Raw genomic sequence first — 20,728 nt, forward strand, 5'->3', positions numbered from 1 at the left:
TTGCAAAAGGGTAGTTGTAACATGAGAGGTGTTGTATACATTGGGATATGTGATGGATGTGGGCATTACTATGTCGTTAAGACAGAAAGACTTTTAAAAAAAAAAGAATACATGAACATGTATATGCTATACAGAGAGCTAACACTAATAATGCCTTATTTAGACACAGTATTGAATGCCCACATTTTTCTAAATTCAAATTTGGTATTTTAGAGGTGGTCCCTAAGCAGGGCAGCCATGGTGATGCAGTTGTTAGCGTTGCCACTTCACAGCAAGAGGTTCTCCTGTTCGATCCACGGCTGGGGTGCCTTCTGTGTGGAGTCTGCTTGTCCTCCCTGTGGTCACGTGGGTTTCCTCCGGGTGCTTCAGTTTCCTCCCACATCCCAAAGACATGCTGTAAGTGGATTAGATACTCTCAATTGGCCCTAGGCATGTGTGCGTGCATGTGTGTGCCTTCTGTGGAAGGTTGGGTGCTGGGCTGGCAACTTGACACCGTAAATCTCCAGTGCCAATCATGAGCAAACAGGTGATCCGCTGTGGTGACTCCTAACTGGGAAAAGCCAAAAGAAGAAGAAGTGGTGTCCCTAAGCACCCTACAGGTGATTGGTGGGAATTGAACTTAGAATTAGCTGAATTACAATGGCAAATGAGGTTGAATGCAGTTAAGGCACGTGGCATCAGTGATAATATCTCCTTATTACCAGTGCTTAAAAAAAGGGCAAACAACATTACCTTATGTAAACATATACAACTTTGTGTTTCTGGTGCATCCCATTTACTATGGTTGTTTTTAGTACATTTTATAAAAATATATATATTATTGTGAAGACTTGTAGAGAAGGGTGAAGGCTGCCAGCCTAGCCAGATAGAATTGTGCAGATAATTCTATCACTTGTAAATGTGAAATGTTGAACTTAAAACAATGTGGCAACATTGCCATGTGCTGTAAGGAAAACTAAGTCAAGCATTTCACATTTTTCTTTTGAAGTTAAAATTATTTCAAATCTATCCTTTGATCTGTAGAGCTTGGAGTCAGTCTGTCTGAGCTAGCACATTCATTCTATTGTTTTAACTTAAGGAATAATTACTAGAATTTACATATGAAAATGTCCTTTATTGCTCTAAGTGTAAAAGAATGTAAATGCAGTTTCTGTGTGGCCTGGGAACCAGGAAGGTGTAAAAGATGATGTAATATTTAGCAGAACTGCAGTTTCAATTTAAACAGCGAAAACCAGAGATTATTAAGCATTTTGATCTTGGACATCTAGAATCAGAAAAATAGCTACTACCAAATGCAAGTCTCCAGCCTCAAGAAACAAATATAGTCCAAATGTAAACAAACCAAAGAAGGACCAGGAGTAGGCTGCAGATTCCAGTTTCAAAGTAGTTTGTTCCAGAACAGACAACATCCAAACACAAAACAACGCTAGCGCTTTCATAGGTGTATACCCCACTTCGTCAGGTGTAACAATGTTTTATTTAAGCATCATTTTATACTCTAGAAGTGCTGCAAAAACAGCCAGTGACTGGTCACATGATATTTTTACTTAAAGCCACATACACATTTCCTTAAAGAAAGTGGTACAAATATAAAAGCATACATAATAATGTATTGAAAATACACATGAAACTTTATTAAAAGTATTAAAATATATATATATGTATATTAAAAATGCATATATTAAAAAACTAATACTTAAAGTATAAACACATATGAAAAACTTTTTCATCGAAAAAGTGGTCTCTTCTTTAAAATAGGCTTCAGAGGTATATGGTCATTTAAACCATGCCCACAGTCTGCCTTCAGTCTAACAATCAATTTGGCTTCTAAGGCCTCAGTTTTATTGTGGACATCACCACCTTTGATATTTTCATTAACCCTTCCTATCAAAATAAACTTAAAAATATGTCCATTATCATTGTCACTGACATGCTTAGAAATTGCATTAACTTTATCCCTTCTAGTAATATGATAAATATGTTCTCTGATTCAATCTTTAAGTGCCCTATCAGTTTTCCCAACATAGAATTTAAAACATTTCAAGCAATGTACAAGATATACCACATGTTTAGTATTACATGTAGCAGAAATGTTAAAAGTGTATCCCCTTTTTTCATCGGGTGCATAAATTTAGTACTGGTGGTGTTCAAGTAACTACAATAATTACACTGTCCACACATAGTTAAAGCTTCATACTCTAAAGCTTTAAATTCATTCCTTGGAAAACATAGCTTCCTTTTATGGGACAGCTCATTCTTAAACAAAAACCTAGGTTCATGGTCAATAACATTACTAGTGTCTTTGTCTGAGGTTAAAATGCCCCAGTTTTCTTTACTCTTCCCATATATTTATATACATCAGATGAGTAGTATAGGGGCATCTTAAGTTTCCTTGTAGTATTAGTATTTTTAATGTTGCTAGGAGCACCTCTGTCTGAGAAATAAGGCTTTGCAACTGAATCTCTAAGTTTGGCCACTTCCTGTACATTATTCTTTACCATCTTCTCATCATAACCTCTCTATTAAATTTTTAATAACATTGTCAGTGCAAACTATAAAGTCTGCTTCCCTTCCATTGAGCCTAGAAGCTGTAAAAGCTTGATTACTTACAACATTCTTAAAAATGTCCTGAGGGTGCATGCTGTCATGTGACAACAAAGTATTCACATGGCATGGTTTCTTGTATTGTTTTGTGTACAACCTGTTGGTGTCATCCCTCAATATCGCTACATCAAGGAAGTTAATTTCATCTACAGAATTTATGGAAGTGAATTTTAAAAATGTGGTACTACTATTAACATAACACACACATTCAGATAACTGTGGCTTGGTTCCATTCCATAAAATAAAAAGGTCATTCACAAATCTTCTAAAAAATGAAATAGATTTACTGTAAGGACCTTTTAACAAATATTCATCTTCCCAAACCACCATAACGGCATTGGCGTAGCTATTGGCACACAGGGTGCCCATAGCTACACCATTGCTCTGCCAGTAAAAGGCTTTTCCAAATACAAAAACATTACAGCATAGGACAATTTCAAGTAAAGCCTTTAGAAGTAAAATCTGCCTAACTTCAAAGTTAAAATAAGTCATAAGAAACTTTTCTATACTCTCAATTCCAATTTCATTCGGAATCACCGTGAAAAGTGAGACCACATCCATGGTAACAAGTAGGTAGTCAGCATTAACATCCAATGTTTGCATATGGTCAAACAGATCTTTCAGAAAATGTTCAGTGTCCCTTAGGACCTGTGGTATTTCATTCAAAAATGGCCTTCAATTCTTTTCTATGTATATAGAAATAGGTTCAGTAGACCATCCTCTCCCTGAGACTATAGGTCTCATTGGTGGATTAGTTTTACTTTTATGAACTTTAGGTAATCTCTGTATACAGGGAATAACAAGATGTTCTATAAGAAAAAAGTTATAGAGCTCATTAGTTATAAGACCTTCATTCAACAATGCTTTTAACTTCTCTTTTATTTGATTAACCATTCTATTTATTTTAACATTTGTGATTTGCATATAAAAACTGGTGTCTGCTAACATAGTCTGCATAGCTTGTGTATATATATATATATATATATATATATATATGAGAGTCCATGACAACAATAGGGCCCCCCTTATAAGCAGGCCTGATTACAATGCTAACATTTTCCTGCAAGTTTATTAGGGGCTTCCTTTCATTATTATTTAAATTATTTTCATATAACCACTGTTGCCTTCAACACTCTGTATTTTATACACTTCTTGTATACAAATTGTCTCAAATGCATGTATTAATGGATTAACCGGTGGTATAAATGAACTAGGTTTTCTAATCAAGTGCATTTCTCCACCTTTATTTTCAGCAAACAACATTTTCAATGTTAAATCTCTATAAAACTTTTTTATATCAAAAATAACTTCAGTAATGTCAGAGTACCTACTTGATATGAATAAAAGTCCTTTTTGCAAGATACTCATTTCTTCTAATGAAAGAGTACTGTGAGATAAGTTCAAAACTATGTCTTCTTGTCAAAAAAGGCTTTCCTGAAGCTGCCCGGGCCCGCAGTCTGTCCCTCGTGTTTCATCTTCTGGCGACTTCTGCTTCTGCCTCTGGTTTTGAAGTCCCCATCTCTCTTACAGGTAGAGGAAAACAAAGTTTCTGTTGGACTAAAGGGCGAATGCTGGATGCACTACATTCTTCATTTACTGTTGCTTCTGCTGCTGCTGGACGATGCACCTGTGCTGAAACCAGAAATGTTTTTCTTCTGGCCCCAGTTCCATTGAATCCTTCATTATTCTCCTTCGAACCAATATTCGATACTTCAATAGACGTGGAATCACTTGCAGAGCTCTGCAATAAAGTCGAATCAACTTCACATTCTCCTTCAACTGTGTTCTGTTGTGACAGTCTCTCATTAACTGAGAATGCTTGTCTTTCAAGTGGTTTATTCTGTATGTACAGGCATACTAACTGCAGCAGTGTCAGTACCAGTAAACCTAGGCCAAGAGAACACATTGCCATGTAAAAAATCATTACGGTCTCTCTCAACCTTTTTCATTTTTATCTTACGTAATTTACGTTCATAAGCAGAGACAGAATCTAGTGTCTCTACAAAGTAATTGTCTAAAATAGCAGTCCCAAAAGATTTAAATAACTCATCATATTTAACTTTGATAGAAGCAGTGAGGGACTTTATTTCTTTTTCAGCTGGTGCAACTAACAAATTCATGTAACAAATACTGGTGTTAAGACTGCCTTTCTGCCATTCTGTCAGTAAATCAGGATCACAGTTTATATGAGAAGGCATTTTCAATACACGGAGCCCTCTTGGAACTATGCCTTCTTTAATACAAAGTTCCATATGGAATTTTTCATAGAGGTTCCTTTTCAGTTTAAAAAGTTCATTTTCAATAGTATGCAACTTGTTCTTCAACAAGACAATGTCAATACCACAAACTTCATTATCTGTGTTGTCATAAGAACAGTTGAACAGTGGATTTTCAGTACTTTCTATAACTTTAAGCAGTCTCTTCACATTAACAGAAGTACCTTTGGTAAGAAGTTTTTTTTTTGTCAATAACTTTATATTCAATCTCATATCAAGTATGTATACATACAAAGAAGTAATAAATCATGCATAAATTGTAGATTACATATATTGTATATATAATGGGGACGAGTTTCTTTTACTATGAACAACTTCATAACAAAGAAAAAAAAAACTTATACTATTTACATTATTTACAATAATGCTGCCAAACTAGCCATGAGATGCTAAAGGACAAAGCATGTAGATTAGATTAGAGTACAATTCCATAATATATTTCTTTTGTTTAATAAGTTTTGTGTATATGCATTAATACATACATACACACACATATATATATATATATATATATATATATATATATATATATATTTATATAGATATATATATATATATATATATATATATATATATATATATATAAATATATATACATACATACATACACATGTGCATACGTGTGCTTGTTTCAAGAGTACATTAATATTAATCAAATTCAGGTAAGTATTGTATGAATACTTGATGAGTTTGTTAGTCTTATGTAAGTAAGATATTGTCAAATAGTAATTTCCGTACTTTCTGATAATAGATCCGTTTCTTAGGATTCATAATGATTAGTTTTTGTGATGATATGTAAGTTATAGCCATAGATTGGAAACCTTTCCATGTCATCTTTGTACGATCTATCCAGTTTTTGGTTATATATAGTTTTATCAGAGAGCATATAGTGATTAGAATATGCATTTGCAATTTGGTGAGTTTAAGATCTGTGATATGAAGAATTGCTAGTTCCCAACACACTGTTGACTTGTGATATCCCATTTTCCCTAGCTGTATCCTGAGAGATCCCCATAGATTTTGTGAGTATTTGCAAAACCATAAAAAATGTATGAGATCCGCTTGTGGAAAGGAGCAGCAATTACATGACGGTGAAGATGTGGAGTTAAATTTGTTTAGGATCATAGGTGTGTAATATGCGTTGTTGTTAATCATCAGTTGGGTACCTAATAATTTTTTGAAAGGGGAGAAGGTATTATTCTCCTCTTACTGGGATAATAAAGGAAAACCAATCTCAAAAGAACAGAAACTTGAAGCTATTAATCTTACCTTTGGTAAGAGGTTGATTTCCTTGTTCAAGCCCAATAAATTCTATTTCATCAGCCATAATCCAGGCAAAGGTGGTAACAAGAACTAAAACAATGAGAATCAGAAAAATAGCTACCACCAAATGCAAGCCTCCAGCCCCAAGAAGCAAATATAGTTCAAATGTAAACAAACCAAAGAAGGACCAGGAGCAGGCTGCATATTCCAGTTTCAAAGTAGTTTATTCCAGAACAGACGATATCCAAACACAAAACAACATTAGCTCTTTCATAGGTGTGTACCCCACTTCATCAGGTGTAACAATGTTTCAGTTAAGCATCATTTTATACTCTAGAAGTGCTGCAAAAACAGCCAGTGACTGGTCACATGATATTTTTACTTAAAGCCACATACACATTTCCTTAAAGAAAGTGGTGCAAATATAAAAGCATACATAATAATGTATTGAAAATACACATGAAACATTATTAAAAGTATTACAAAATATATATATATTAAAAAATGCATATATTAAAAACTAATACTTAAAGTATAAACACATATGAAAAACTTTTTCATCGAAAAAGTGGTCTCTTCTTTAAAATAGGCTTCAGAGGTATATGGTCATTTAAACCATGCCCACAGTCTGCTTTCAGTCTAACAATCCATTTGGCTTCTAAGGCCGCAATTTTATTGTGGACATCACCACTGCTGATATATTCATTAACCCTTCCTATCACAATAAACTTAAAAATATGTCCATCATCATTGTCACTGACATGCTTAAAAGTGCACTAACTTTATCCCTTCTATTAATATGATAATTATGTTCTCTGTTTCAATCTTTAAGTGCCCTATCAATTTTCCCAACATAGAATTAAAATTTTCTGGTGCATCCCATTTACTATGGCTGTTTTTAGTATATTTTATAAGATATATATATATATATATATATATATATATATATATTATTGTGAAGACTGGTAGAGAAGGGTGAAGGCTGCCAGCCTAGACAGATAGAATTGTGCAGATAATTCTATCATTTGTAAATGTGAAATGTTGAACTTAAAACAATGTGGCAACATTGCCATCTGCTGTAAGGAAAACTAAGTCAATCATTTCAAATGTTTCTTTTGAAGTTAAAATTATTTCAAATCTATCCTTTGATTTGTAGAGCTTGGAGTCAGTCTGTCTGAGCTAGCACATTCTTTCTATTGTTTGAACTTATGGAATAATTACTAGAATTTACATATGGAATGTCCTTTATTGCTCTAAGTATAAAATAATGTAAATGCAGTTTCTGTGTGGCCTGGGAACCAGGAAGGTGTAAAAGATGATGTAATGTTTAGCAGAACTGCAGTTTCAATTTAAACAGTGAAAACCAGAGATTATTAAGCATTTTGATCTTGGACATCTAACTCAGCACTGCTTATGCTCTACGTAAGTAAGTTATTTTAGAAGTATGTTTTCTTGTAGCAATAGCTAGGAATTAGAAAAAGATTAGACTAAGTATTTTTCTGTTATGTCAGAATGGTACTACTGAATTATTTTAAGTTTCTGTGTGATATCTGAACTCTTGAATAGCACTGTGGTGTAGTAGTATTGTCTTGTGTTTTTAGTATTTATTATTAAATATTTTTAAACCCTTTTCAAATGTGGCTGGTTTATGTGGAGATAAATTAAGCTCTAGAGTACATTGCATGCTTATAAGTGATCCTGTAATAAGCCCTTCCAACTTGTTTGCTTAAGTTGCACTACTATTGGATATTAATATTGCACAGTAATAATTGGACACCCTTTTAGGGGCCTTTGGGTAACTGATAATTATTAGCTGGTGGTGGCAGTAATTACTACCATGTAGTAAGTTGAAGAGTGATTGTAGAGTAGGAGGGGCTAGGATGGGGAGGTAGGGATCTAATTGGAGGTGGAAGAGGAAGAAAGGGAGTGTCTAGGGGTGGAGTAAAGGAAAGTAGGTATAAAGGAAATTGATGCAGGGGGGGTAGGAATGGGGGTAAGGGAGCTGAGTGCGCCCGAGCCTAGTGAGGGTGAACTGAGCAGGTTGAGCCACGACAAGGCACACCACGAGACATCAGGGAAAATAAAAAAAGAAACTATCAGAGAAGTCCAAAAGAGTATGTACTATTCCTGGAGGCTGGTTATGGTAGAGGACCAGGTGAGAGAGCTCAAAGTGGAGCAGATTTAGAGAAAAATAGAAGGGGTGCCCAGTGAGAACTGGGAGTCTTGTAAAGTATCTACAGATAGAAATAAGGGTGGCAATACAATTTAAATAGCTTGAGAGCAGAATTAAGGGTGGCTTGAAAGTATGACAGTTTAGTAGTTTGAGGGCATTGTAGGGGAGAAAGAAAGTGGGAAACTGAGCAGGACAAGTAACAGAGAGATGAAATAGGTGGTCAGCTCAGCTCAGCATATAGTACCTACAAAACACTTAATACATATGTACAAGGAACTTTTCAGACTACTCTCAACAGCTTGGTTTAGTCAAGGGTAGAGCCTGCCTTATTAATCTGGTTAACTTCTATAAGAGGGTGACGCAGGTCATGGGCAGTGGGCATGCTGTCCATTCAGTATACCTTGACCTTGCCAAGGCATTTGATACTATAGTTCATGTCAACATAATAAACAAACTAAATGCACACTAAATTTACCCCGTGTAGTTAGATGGATTGCACACTGGTTGAAGAAAAATGCTCACACAGTGAATGTGGTGGGTGCTTCTTCAGATAGCATGAAGGCAAGGATTTCCCCAGGGATCTACTTTGGGACCTTTACTATTCAATGTCTGCTTCTCTGATCTCCAAATCACAAAATAAGGATTTCTGGTTAACTAAATTTACAGAATATTGTAAACTGGATTTCTTCATTAATTTCTCCTCTGATGCACAGGCAGTCCAACATGAGCTTGCATTTGCTCAGATGTTTATTGGTGTATACAAGGCTAACGACCACTAGGGCCTTTATAAGCCTAGCTGTGAAGCCCCAAATGTGTCCCACAGGTTATATGTTTTAGACATTTATATATGGGTGATTGTTGGCTATGAAATGATTTACTGACTACCTCTGTGCATCAGAAAAATAGGTCACAGACCAGGGTGAATTTTCAGTTTCCCATCCAGTGGCCCAAGTTACACTTAAATAGGGTTAGGGAGGGACTTTGTTTTACATGGATGTGGAGCTTATTCCAGAGAATATGAATTCTCTGAGATACACATCTGTATCTCCAACATGTCCTATTTATGTTGCAAGCAGAATTTAGGTCTTTAGATCAAGTACTTCTGATGCTGTTTGTTTTGAAGCTGTGCAAGGATGTCTTGTATGCCAGGTAGAGTTTGCCTCTCAGTAGTCTATAGGAGAGTGAATATAGAGATAGAGCTTTGAGGCAATCCACATAACATATTGTGTTTATACTCTGTATTCTGTTTGTAATGAACATTTGCAGACACTCCAGTTGCTGCATATATCTGGGCAGGTACATACCGAAGGGGCATTATACTCAATGATGGGTCTAATGAGGGCCAAGTACAGTGGTACAGTGACCTCCCTGGTCCTGGATGCCATGCCCTTACTTAAAAGTTGAACAACATAGAATGATTTTCTCACTAAATTGGATACATGTTGGTCAAAGGCCAGGTTACTTTATACATGCATTCACAGATCCCTCACAAGTGGGTCTACTTTTAGGGGTGTTTTATTAATGATGTAGTTTCTGGGGTGGCCGACTTCCCAAAAAAATGTACTATAATGCATTTCTTAAAATCTATTAAAAATGGATAACTAAAAATGATTCAAATAAAACACCAAAAAGTGCAGTATTGTGGCATTCAGAAAACAATCCCTCCCTCCAGCTTATAGTGTAGGCAACATCCCACTTCTAAATGATAATGTAGTGAGAGATCTTGAAATGGGTGTGGATCGTTCACTATTGCTTGACCATTATGTTGCAAAGGTGGTTAGGAAATCCTTTCACCTTATGCAACTCATTGCAAAATGTATATCTTCAAACAGATCAAGAAAAGTCCTAACCCCCTTGTATTCCCCACTGATTTGGTTTATGATAGAATACAATGTTGCCGTTGGGATGTATCTTACTAGCCACACCTAGCAGCTAGAAAGACCACAGAGACTTCTGACTAAAAAGTTCAAAGGCTGAAAAAAATAGAGTTATGAGGAAAGCCTGGAAGCCATATCCTTATCTTCAGTATCCTATGTGATAGGTGCCTCTCTTATTACATCATAAGGGATCCGATAGTACAAGTCCTCTTGTACCATCTGCATTGCCTAATGAGTTTAATTTTAGCAGGATCAGAAATGATTAAGACAAAGAAGTCAGGCAATAGTCACTTTATTACAGTAATAAGACAATGCATATAAAACAACATAGTATAACTTAAATAAAGCAATTCATCATAGTATATTAAATAGAATAAATGCATCATCAATAAAGTTAAAAAGTTTCATCCTTGCCAACACTTCAGCTGGGAAGCCCCCTTTCAGCCAGGCAGGAGTCTATATCAGGAAAGTTCCTGGCAGTGCGTCCACTCCACAGGTGAGGCCTCTGTCTGACTGAGCAGAAAGTCCATCTTTTAAAGGCTATGTGTGTTGACACACACAGGATTAGTAAAGATTGTGTTGAAACAAAACATTGGCATTGGCTGAATGCCCTGGAATGCTCCAAATAAGATTGCTAGTTCCTGCAGTTAATTGAAAACATGAAGAAATGTGCAAAACAAGTCTCAGGGTCATGGAGCTTGTTCAAAAACAAGAAGGAACATGAAAAGCAAGTCATAAAGTAGTCTCAAAAACAAGAAGGAATATAAGAAACAAGTCATAAAGTAACCTCATTCCCATAGTTACATAGAAAAAAATAAAGGAAAATACAGCATAAAGAATATTAATCCTTTATTATATCAGTTTTACAATATAAAGTCAGCAGTCAATTCACGTACACTCAATGTATATCTTTCAGATCACATTTGCATCATGTTCGGTCCTTTGACTACTGACTTAGGTGGAGGAAAGGTACAGTTGTGTACACTTACCATAAATGTAGATGTTCGAGTGTATTCACTGTTGCAGTCATTACATTTGGGTTATCTGCTTGCAGGTAGCCCTCAGTTGGTCTGATTAACAAAGCCTTGGGTCCTGCATCAGTTGCTGTCTCTTCTTCCATGACGTCAGGTCGTCAGGGGTATAAAACATGCAGCCGACGTCATTACATCAGTTTTTCTTGCCCCAGATGTCAGGTGCCCCCCCTAATGGGAAGCAATTAAATCTATAAATATACAAGGTTATACCTCAGTCAAAAAAGCAAATACACCAAAAAGCTTTCAAGATTAAAAAGGAGAGAAGAGGTATAGCCAAACGAAGTCAGGGGGCTGGAGGGAGGGTAACCAGGACTGCAGCAGTGAATACACTTGAACATCTACATTTATGGTAAGTGTACACAGCTGTACTATGTTCTTCGTGTTTCACTGTTGCAGTCATTACATTTGGGTAGATTCCTAAAGCTAAGGATGAGAGGAGGAATTTAGATACCATTAGGACTAACTATAAGGCCCTGCAAAACTGCAGTGACAAAGCCAGCTCTGGATTTAGAGAAAATTGACAAATGGTAATGCTTGGTGAAAATATGTACAGAACTCCGAGTAGCAGCTTCTAGGATGTCCCTGGTAGGTACACCTCCAAGAAAGGCTGTAGAGGTAGCTGCAGCCCTGGTTGAGTGGGATCTGATCCCCTATGGGATAGGTTTTCCATGGTGCTTATAGCAGAAGTGAATGCAATGGCCTATCCATTTGGAGATAGTTCACTTTGAAATAGCCTTCCCCTCTGTCCCTGCAGCAAATGCCACCAGCAATTGTTCAAATTTCCTTTGAGGTTTAGACCTGTCCAAGTAGAATCTAAGTTGTCTGTGCACATCTAAGGAGTGCAGTATCCATTTCCCTTTGTTCTGTGGATTAGGAAAGAAGGTAGGCAAATGAATGAACTGATTAAAGGCCACACTGGATACCACCTTTGGCATGAAAGAGGACTTGGTCCTGAGGGACACCCTGTCTGCATGAAAGATGATGAAAGGCTTCACTGCCATAAGGGCCTGTAATTCAGATACCCTTCTTGCTGAAGTGATGGTTAAAAGGGAAGCTGTTTTCCAAGAAAGGAATTTTAAATCTGCAGTAGCATCTGGCTTGAAAGGAGGAAAGGGTGGGTTTCTCCAATACAACGTTAAGGTCCCAGGCTGGAGTTGGAGCTCCCCTGGGTGGCCTTAATTTTTTTGGCCCCTCTGAGGAACTGCTTGAGCAGTGGAAGAGAGAAGAGGGGAGGTTCTGTGTTATAATGAGCTGAAATGGCTGAGGTGTGAATTTTTATTGAGGAAAAAGACAGGCCCTTGTGAAGCATCTCAGTTAAATATTGTAAAATCTGAGGTAAATTGGGCACTGCTGTGCTCATCCCTTGAGATTGGTTCTAGGCACAGAATCTTTTCTATTCTTTAGCATAAGATTTTCTAGTACTAGGCCTCCTTGCCTCTAAAATGACATCCATCACTGGTTTACTGAGGGATGGTAAAGAAGAGCTTAGGTAATTAGCCAGGCTCCTAGGTTTAGTGTTTGAAGCTGGGAGTGCAGAATCTGGTTCTCCTGCTGAGACAGCAGGATAGGAGTCTGAGGCAGGTGCCATGGGGCCAACAGTGACACACTGCGCAGGAGGGGGTACCAGTGTTGGCATGGCCAGGCTGGTGCAATCAAAATCATCCTTGGTTTGTCTTGTTTGATCTTTAGTAGTACTTTGGAGAGCAGAGGCAGAGGAGGAAAGGCATAAACTCATAGGTTTTTCCAGCTGAAGGACAGAGTGTCCACTTTCCAAGCTTGTCTGTGGGGAGCCCTTGCACAAAATTTTTCCAATTGATAGTTCTGCAGGGAGGCAAACAGGTCTATATCTGGGTTCCCCCATTTGCTTGTCAACATGTTGAAAATCCTTGGTTCCAGTTTCCACTCGTGTGGGTCCATGAGGGTTCTGCATAGTCCATCTGCCAGTGCATTTAGTTTTCCTGGCAGGAATTGAGCTTGTAGATGTACTTGGTAGCTCAAGGCTGTGTTCCACAATGCCATGGCTAGTCTGCAGAGGGGGTAAGAATGTGTACCCCCCCTGCTTGTTTATGTACCACATAACAGTGATGTTGTCCATCTTTACCATTAATTGTCCTGGAAGAATGTGGTCCTTGAAGGCTGTCAGAGAATTCTGTACAGCTAACATTTCTTTATGATTGATGTGAAGGTGCATTTGAATTGGGTTCCATTTGCCCTGAATGCACCTTCCTGCCAGGTGCGCCCCCCTCCCCCCACCATGCATAGTCTGATGCATCTGTTGTTAGGGTTTGCGCGGCAGGGGGTAGTGTGAATGGTAGTCCCTTGTTTTGGGGGCAGGCCTCTGCCCACCAAAGGAACTCTAGGCATAGACAAGGAATGATAGGAATCATTGCTTCTAGATCCTGAGAATGTTGACACCATAGGCTTTTTAGATACCATGGTAGTTTCCTCATATGCAGTCTTGCATATGGAATTAGAAGAATGCCAGAGGCCATGAACCCCAAGGCTTGTAGTATTTGCCTTGCAGATAGCAGGGTTTTTGTGATCACTTGTTTGAAGTAGGTTGCCAAGTGAATTTGTTTCTCTGGCATGAGGAAAGCCATCTGGGAAGTTGTATTCAAGCTTGCTCCTAGGAATATAATTTGTTGACAGGGTACCAGGTGTGATTTATTTTCATTTATGGTGTACCCCAGACAAGTTAGCACCATCTGTACAAAAGCCAGATGATTCAAAAGTATGTCCTGGTTTTCTGCCCGAATTAGACAATCGTCCAGGTATTGGTATATTTGAATATTTCTTTGCCTGCAAAATGCAATGACTGGAGCTAGGCACTTTGTGAGTACCCTGGGCACAGTCGATAAGCCAAAGAGCAGTGCAGAGAACTGATAGTGTATGTAGCCTGCTTTGAAGCGTAGGTATCTTCTGCAAGATTCCCTGATTGGGATGTGCAGGTATGCTTCTTTAAATTTAGTGTTGCCAACCAGGCATCTTTGCTTAACATAGGAAGCAACTGGTGAAGAGTCAACATCTTGAATTTTGGAATCACCAAAAAGTGTTTAGAGTAGGCAGGTCCAGGATAGGATGCCATGAATTGTCTTTTCTGGGTACCAGGAAAAATCTTTAGTAGAAACCTTGTCCCTTTTTCTCTTCTGGTACCAATTGAATAGCCCCTATGCTTAAGAGAGAGAGTACTTGCTTTTGGGCCTCTGCCCACTGCTTTGGAGGTAGATCCGGCCAACCGCTTGGAGTTGGTGATGAGTGGAAGTGAAATCTGTATCCTTGGGACACTATAATTAAAACCCATTTGTCCTGGGTAATGAGTCCCCAGTTCTTTGCATGAAAGTGCAACAGTTTACCATAGGGGGGAGTTTTATTACTCCTAAATTTGGAAGTGGAGCCCCCCCCCCCCCACTGCTTAGTCCTGTGCATCTCCTGGGACTAAAGCCTGGGTGCTCTGCTGGATCTGGGTTTGGACTGAGAAGGTCTGGAAGAGGCAAGAAAGGACCAATTCTTAGAAGGCCAATGCCTACTAAATCTTGAAGGTTGTACTTGTAAAAAGTCTTTAACAGGTTGCATAGATTTAGCTTTTTCCTCCATCTTAACTTCTTCTGCCTTGTTGCCAAACAGGTGGCCCTGATTTAAGGAAGCATCCAGTAATTTTGCTTTAACATGATCTGGCAAGGATTGCTCCTTAAGCCAAGCATGCCTTCTATGTACAGACCCAGTTACTACAGCCCTGCAAGATGCCTCTAGTGAATCAAAACCACATTGCAATGTATCTTTACCAACTTGTTCAGCAGAATGCATAAAATCCTGTAAATCCTTATTTTCAGCACAATCAGGAGTCATCATTTTCTGTTTACGCAATCCAATAATATGCAGCTGATACTTTAAAATATGAAACTGGCAATTCAAGGCCCTAATGGCTAAAGTTGCAGAAGTGTATATCTTCTTACCCCATCTATCCAGCACCCTGGAGTCTCTATCAGAGGGGGAAGGATTTTTGGCAGTAGTAGCTTTAATGCCCCTGGGTCCCTGTGAAATGATTTCAGGATCCACAGTAGGATTTTTGAAAAGGATCGTGTGAGAATCAGGAATCCTGTAATATCTATCAGGTTTTCTGGAAGCAGGAGGTAAAGAGTCAGGGGCCATGCTAGATTCCGAAAAGGCATCATCAACAATGTCCAGTACAGGAGGTATAGCTAAAGGCCTGTGCTGGGGTAGGAGTAAGAAATCCCTAAGCCTCTTTTTAGAATCAGAGAAATCCTGACTTTCCCAATGAAAAAGCTCCCTGAGAGTATGCAAGGTTTCACCAAAAGAGAAATCCTTTGGGAGGGGGAGTAGAGGGAGTAGAGTCCTCAGCATCAGAATCCTCACAGGTAAATAAGGGTAAATCCTGGTCATCAGAGGAAACAGAAATTTCAGAATCCTGGTCAGAAGTATCCTAAGCAAACTCAGTCCTAGGTCTCTTAAAGGGGGAAGGTTGGCTTCCCCTGATTAAAGTAATACTGTCTTCAGTCATTCTTTTCACTTGTTCTTTAGGCATAGAGGCCTGACCATGTGTTCTGGGCACCAGTTTTCTAGGCATGGTTTGAGTTTTAGGCCTTGAAGAAGAAGATGGCGCCGGTTTAATATGCAAGTCAGTAGGCCTGAATATGCCTTCAGAAGCTGGTGCCTGCACAACTGCTCCGGACCCATCCAAGGTAGAGACATCCGCAGGTTCCACAGTTGAAGCATCTCACGGCATCGAATGGGTCTCAGTAGAGGCCTGTGAATCTGAAGTAGCGGGTATCAGGGGCTGCGAAAGCACCTCACTGAGTACCGGTGAACTGGGTGGCCTGTCTCTGTCTTTATCTTTGTGTTTCTTCAAAATGTCAGTAGTCGGATGGCTTACCGAAGACATATCAGGATAATTTTACCGAGCACCAAAAAATTTAGAAGCACAAATATACCGACGATGAATAGTTCATGGTTTAAATAAGGCACAAAACTGACAGCGAGGCACGTCGTGGTCAGGGCCTAGGCAAGGAACACAATACAAATGGAAAACTTTATGAGGTATTTGCTTTCCACAAGAAATGCAATTATTTACTTTTACTGACATCGGTTTAGAGCAAGAAAAAGTTTTCCCAAAAGGTACTTAGCTTTTAGTTGAAGACTTCGGTTCTGAATCTTGAAAATGAAAATTTCAGGAGTCGGCCGACCGTCACTTGCGAACTGCTTCTGCTTCGGGCACCACACAGCAAGAAAGACTGATGTAATGACATTGGCTGCATGTTTTATACCCCTGACGACCTGACGTCACAGAAGAAGAGACAGCAACACACGCAGGACCCAAGACATTGTTAATCAGGCCGACTGAGGGCTACCTGCAAGCAGATAACCCAAATGTAATGACTGCAACAGTGAAGCACGAAGAACATCTAATAATACTTGGGAGGCCTTTTTGTATATATGATATGTTAAATAGCACTTCCAAATAGTTAATAAAACTAGTATTATTAATATTATTAATTTGGGGTGTATTATCCAGTTTAACAGTTTGGTCCCTGATGATGACCATCCAGTGAACCTATCCCACCAGTTATGTGCTGTATTTGATTCAGTCTTTCTTGCTAAATGAATCAATTTATCACCCACAATTATACTGTTCTTTTCATGACGCACTATACTCTGATTTACAATCTGTAAATGTTTTTGTAACTGATGAGTATTATGAATTACTGTACACAAAGAATTCAATGATAAGGTGAGGTTGGGATAATACAGAGCTTCTGGTAATCAGAGAAAAGATATTCCAGTATGAATCTCAGGAGTAAATACATAAGTTTCATTATGCCAAATCAAATGTGTAATGTTACTTAAACATCCTACAAAAGGATGACCAGGATTATATGACAATGATTGATTAGTTACTATACATATAAATTGTGGAACAACTTCAGTAAACATTTCAAAGGTGGAAGGCAATGTAGTCCATTTACATATGTTAAATGAATGCAAAAGAAAACATGGTTCATATACAAGAGGATGTTAACTACAGATTAGTCTGTTTATAGTATCAGTGCAATGTTCCAACTTGTGAATTCTGTTAGAGAAATCTATATAATTTCCTTCCACTTGTGGTAGACAATATTGAAAGGATATATAGGAGGTCCAAATACTAAGGGTAATACTAAAAATTCACACATTATTCTTGTATCAGTAACATTATGATGAACTATCTGTCCAATACAATATTTATCAGTACATTTTTGTTTTATCTGACGATAACGTTATCCATTTATTTTTAGAAATCCATTTGTGAAACAATTGTTGACAAACATATTCATTATTAACTAATAATTTAGTTTGAACAGAATTCCTTTGTATCTGCATGTACATAGACTGTGGAATACATTTGGTCCAGTTTACAAACTGAGTTACATTTGCATCAAAATTAAATTACTAATTAATGAAACATTGAATTGTGGTCCAAAATTATTTTTCATAGTTAATTGTCTATTTTTGAGTGTGCCACATAGAGGGTTCCACTGATCTGTAAATGGACAATCTGAGAGATATCCTGACCAGTAGTTATCAATTTATTATCTAAGACTTCAACATCAATTGCATTCAGGGCTCCTAACCCAGTTCTTATACCTCGTAACGAGGTGTCATACCAAGCTCATCTTGTACATGTTTCCGTGCTCAGGAAAGTAATATTAAAATGCAATACAGTCTTTTGATATTTTTGCTCTACATATTTACATGTTGAAGGAATGTTTACTATTTGATCAAAATGTGCTGTAGTAGTATTATTATTCAGTATAGTTATAACTGAATCTTATGCATTCGCATTACTAATTTCAGAACTGTTCATGCAAAATAATTCAGTAATATTTTGTAGCTACATAGTAAAATTAAAAATGTCTGTATCATTTTAACAACAATTACACTTAGTTTCATAATTTCTATTACAATTAATATCAAGATTATAGAATTTTGTATCCATGTTGTTAGTTACTTTAATCATAACTTCTTTGTCTAACAATTGAAGATACACGTCCTTTTTGTGCTCTCCAAATAGTTACATTCCCTGTAATCATCATATTTGCAATGCCACAACCTTCATTAGCTGGGCATGTAAAATTCATGTGTGTTCTACATCTTGTAGTATTAACCCATCCCCACTGTATTGTTGTAGTATTACATTTCTGTGCTTTCACATCCAGTGTTATGGATTCAACCAGATGGAGTCCAAATTGTACAATGATTACTGTGCATTTCAATGGAATCTGAAATCACAAAAAGGCAATATATTTATTCTCATAGATAACTTTTGTTTGCAGGTACATATTCCCTTGTTTCCTGCCCTGGTCTCATTAATAGAATGGTGTTATCTTTTCCTGTAGCAACAACTTCAGCTGGCTCAGGTAATTCATTTGGTGATTGGATACAAATTTTTGTACTTATTCATGTTTATGGATCCAAATCCCTTATCTCGTCTAACTGTCACGGGGACTTCTCCCATTTCAACAGACCCACCATACACTGGTATTATGAGCAGTTAAGCCACTCTGTCACCCTTTTGTTTTAGCAAGTCTGAAGTGTCACTATTTATTAATATCGCTTTGATTTCACCTTGGTAATCAGCATCAATGACACCTTCCATAATTGGTATACCTTTTAGAGCTAGTCCTGATCAGGATGCCATCAAACCACAATGTTCAGGAGGTATTTGAACTCGTACTCCTGTTTCAATCAATTGAATGTCTCTGGGTTTTAACCTATACATTTGTAAGACATGCAAATCTAAACCTGCTGTTTCTGGAGTTGCTCTAAATGGAGACAGAGCACCCTCTTTCATTTCCCAGTACATAATGATATTGGTAGCTACATAAGGTTTGATCTGCAATGATGGAATCAATATCCTTGTTAGAGGAATCTCACTTTCTGCAGTTGGTCCGTTGTTTAAAATTTGAAGAGCCGTATTCAAATTGTCACTCCAATTTTGTAGAGAACCATTTCCCAACTTTCTTAATTGCTGTTTTAACAATCCATTCATTTGCTCAATCAAACCTGATACTTGCGGGTAATAAGGGATCTGAAACACTCATTCAATGTTGTGCTGTTTACTATAATCCTGTACCATTTTACCCTTAAAATGTGAGACATTGTCAGTTTGTATCTGGAGAGGAATGCCATAGTACAAAATGATCAAGTCAATTGTTTTCAGGGTGTTTACTTGCGTATCCCGTTTACATGGACAGGCTAGTAAATACCCCGAATACGCCTCTACTGCTGTACATACATACTGACATCCTTTACTAAAGGGTAATGGCCCCATGTAATCAAGCCGCCAGATTTTCCCAGGTAGTTTGCCTCTGCCTAAGTGCCCCTGTACAATGTGTGGTATTGGTCTGTGCTGCGTATGCTGACATACAGGCATACAGGGCTCTGTAAAATAACAGACTTAATTATTTCTGTAGAAATCACAATACCTCTTGTTTGTCCTCACCTGTAAGTGGCCTTTTCTCCCAAATGTCCACACTTCTGATGAGCCCACTTTGCCATGCCAAGCAGCTCTAAAGTATTCTTGTCAGTATCCTTGTCATCCCCTGCCTCAGCAATTTGTAATAGAATTGAACCATCATTCTAGAGAATCATTTGTACAGTGAGCATCTGCATGATACACAGTAACAGTGCTTTGAGATAGCATCTCACATATTTGCTGCCGTAATTCCTTTCCCCACACCTCTTTTGAATGTATATTCCAGTTATTCTTTTGCCATGTAGGCAACCATGTAGCTAAACCATTTGCTACAGACAAAAAATCTGTGTAAATATGACATATTTCTGGTATTTCCTGTCTTAAAGCTTTAAACACTGCATACATTTCAGCATATTGGTTACTCTTACCATCACCTGTGGTGTTTAACAACTTTTTAGTGGTAGGATTGTAAGATACAGCTTTCCAACATCTTTTGATTTCTACATATTTTGCTGCTCTGTCACTAAATCAGGTATGTTGCCTTTTCTGCAGTGATAATTGAGCAAAAGGTTGTCCCCATTTAACCAGAGATTCAACCGCTGAAATTGTTCCAGGTGACAATTGTGATTGTGATTCATCAGTCACAGGTATCTGAGCTATTTTCTCATGTTACATAGCCAACCCTCCTGTACCCATTTTAGCCCAATCCTGAATTTACCATTTCCATTTAATTACACTGGTTTCTTGTGTGTGTCCTGTTCTGTGTATTTTGGGTAAACTCATTACCCATTGCATAATGGGAATTTCAGGTCTCAAAGCTATAGTATATCCTACAGTCCCTACAAGAGCCCAGTAACAAGCTAGTAGTTATTTTTCAAAGGGAGTATACCTACTCTCAGCTTTAGGTAATTGTCTAGTCCAAAATCCCAAAGGTACTGGCTTTGCACATTGTTTTTGCCATAAGCTCCAGTTAGCATATTGATCATGTACTGACACATGCAACTCTACTTCACCTTTTTTCATGGGCCATA

The sequence above is a fragment of the Protopterus annectens genome, chromosome 11.part0 (assembly GCF_019279795.1).
Source record: "Protopterus annectens isolate FY-2018-M chromosome 11.part0, PAN1.0, whole genome shotgun sequence".
NCBI lineage: Eukaryota > Metazoa > Chordata > Ceratodontiformes > Protopteridae > Protopterus > Protopterus annectens.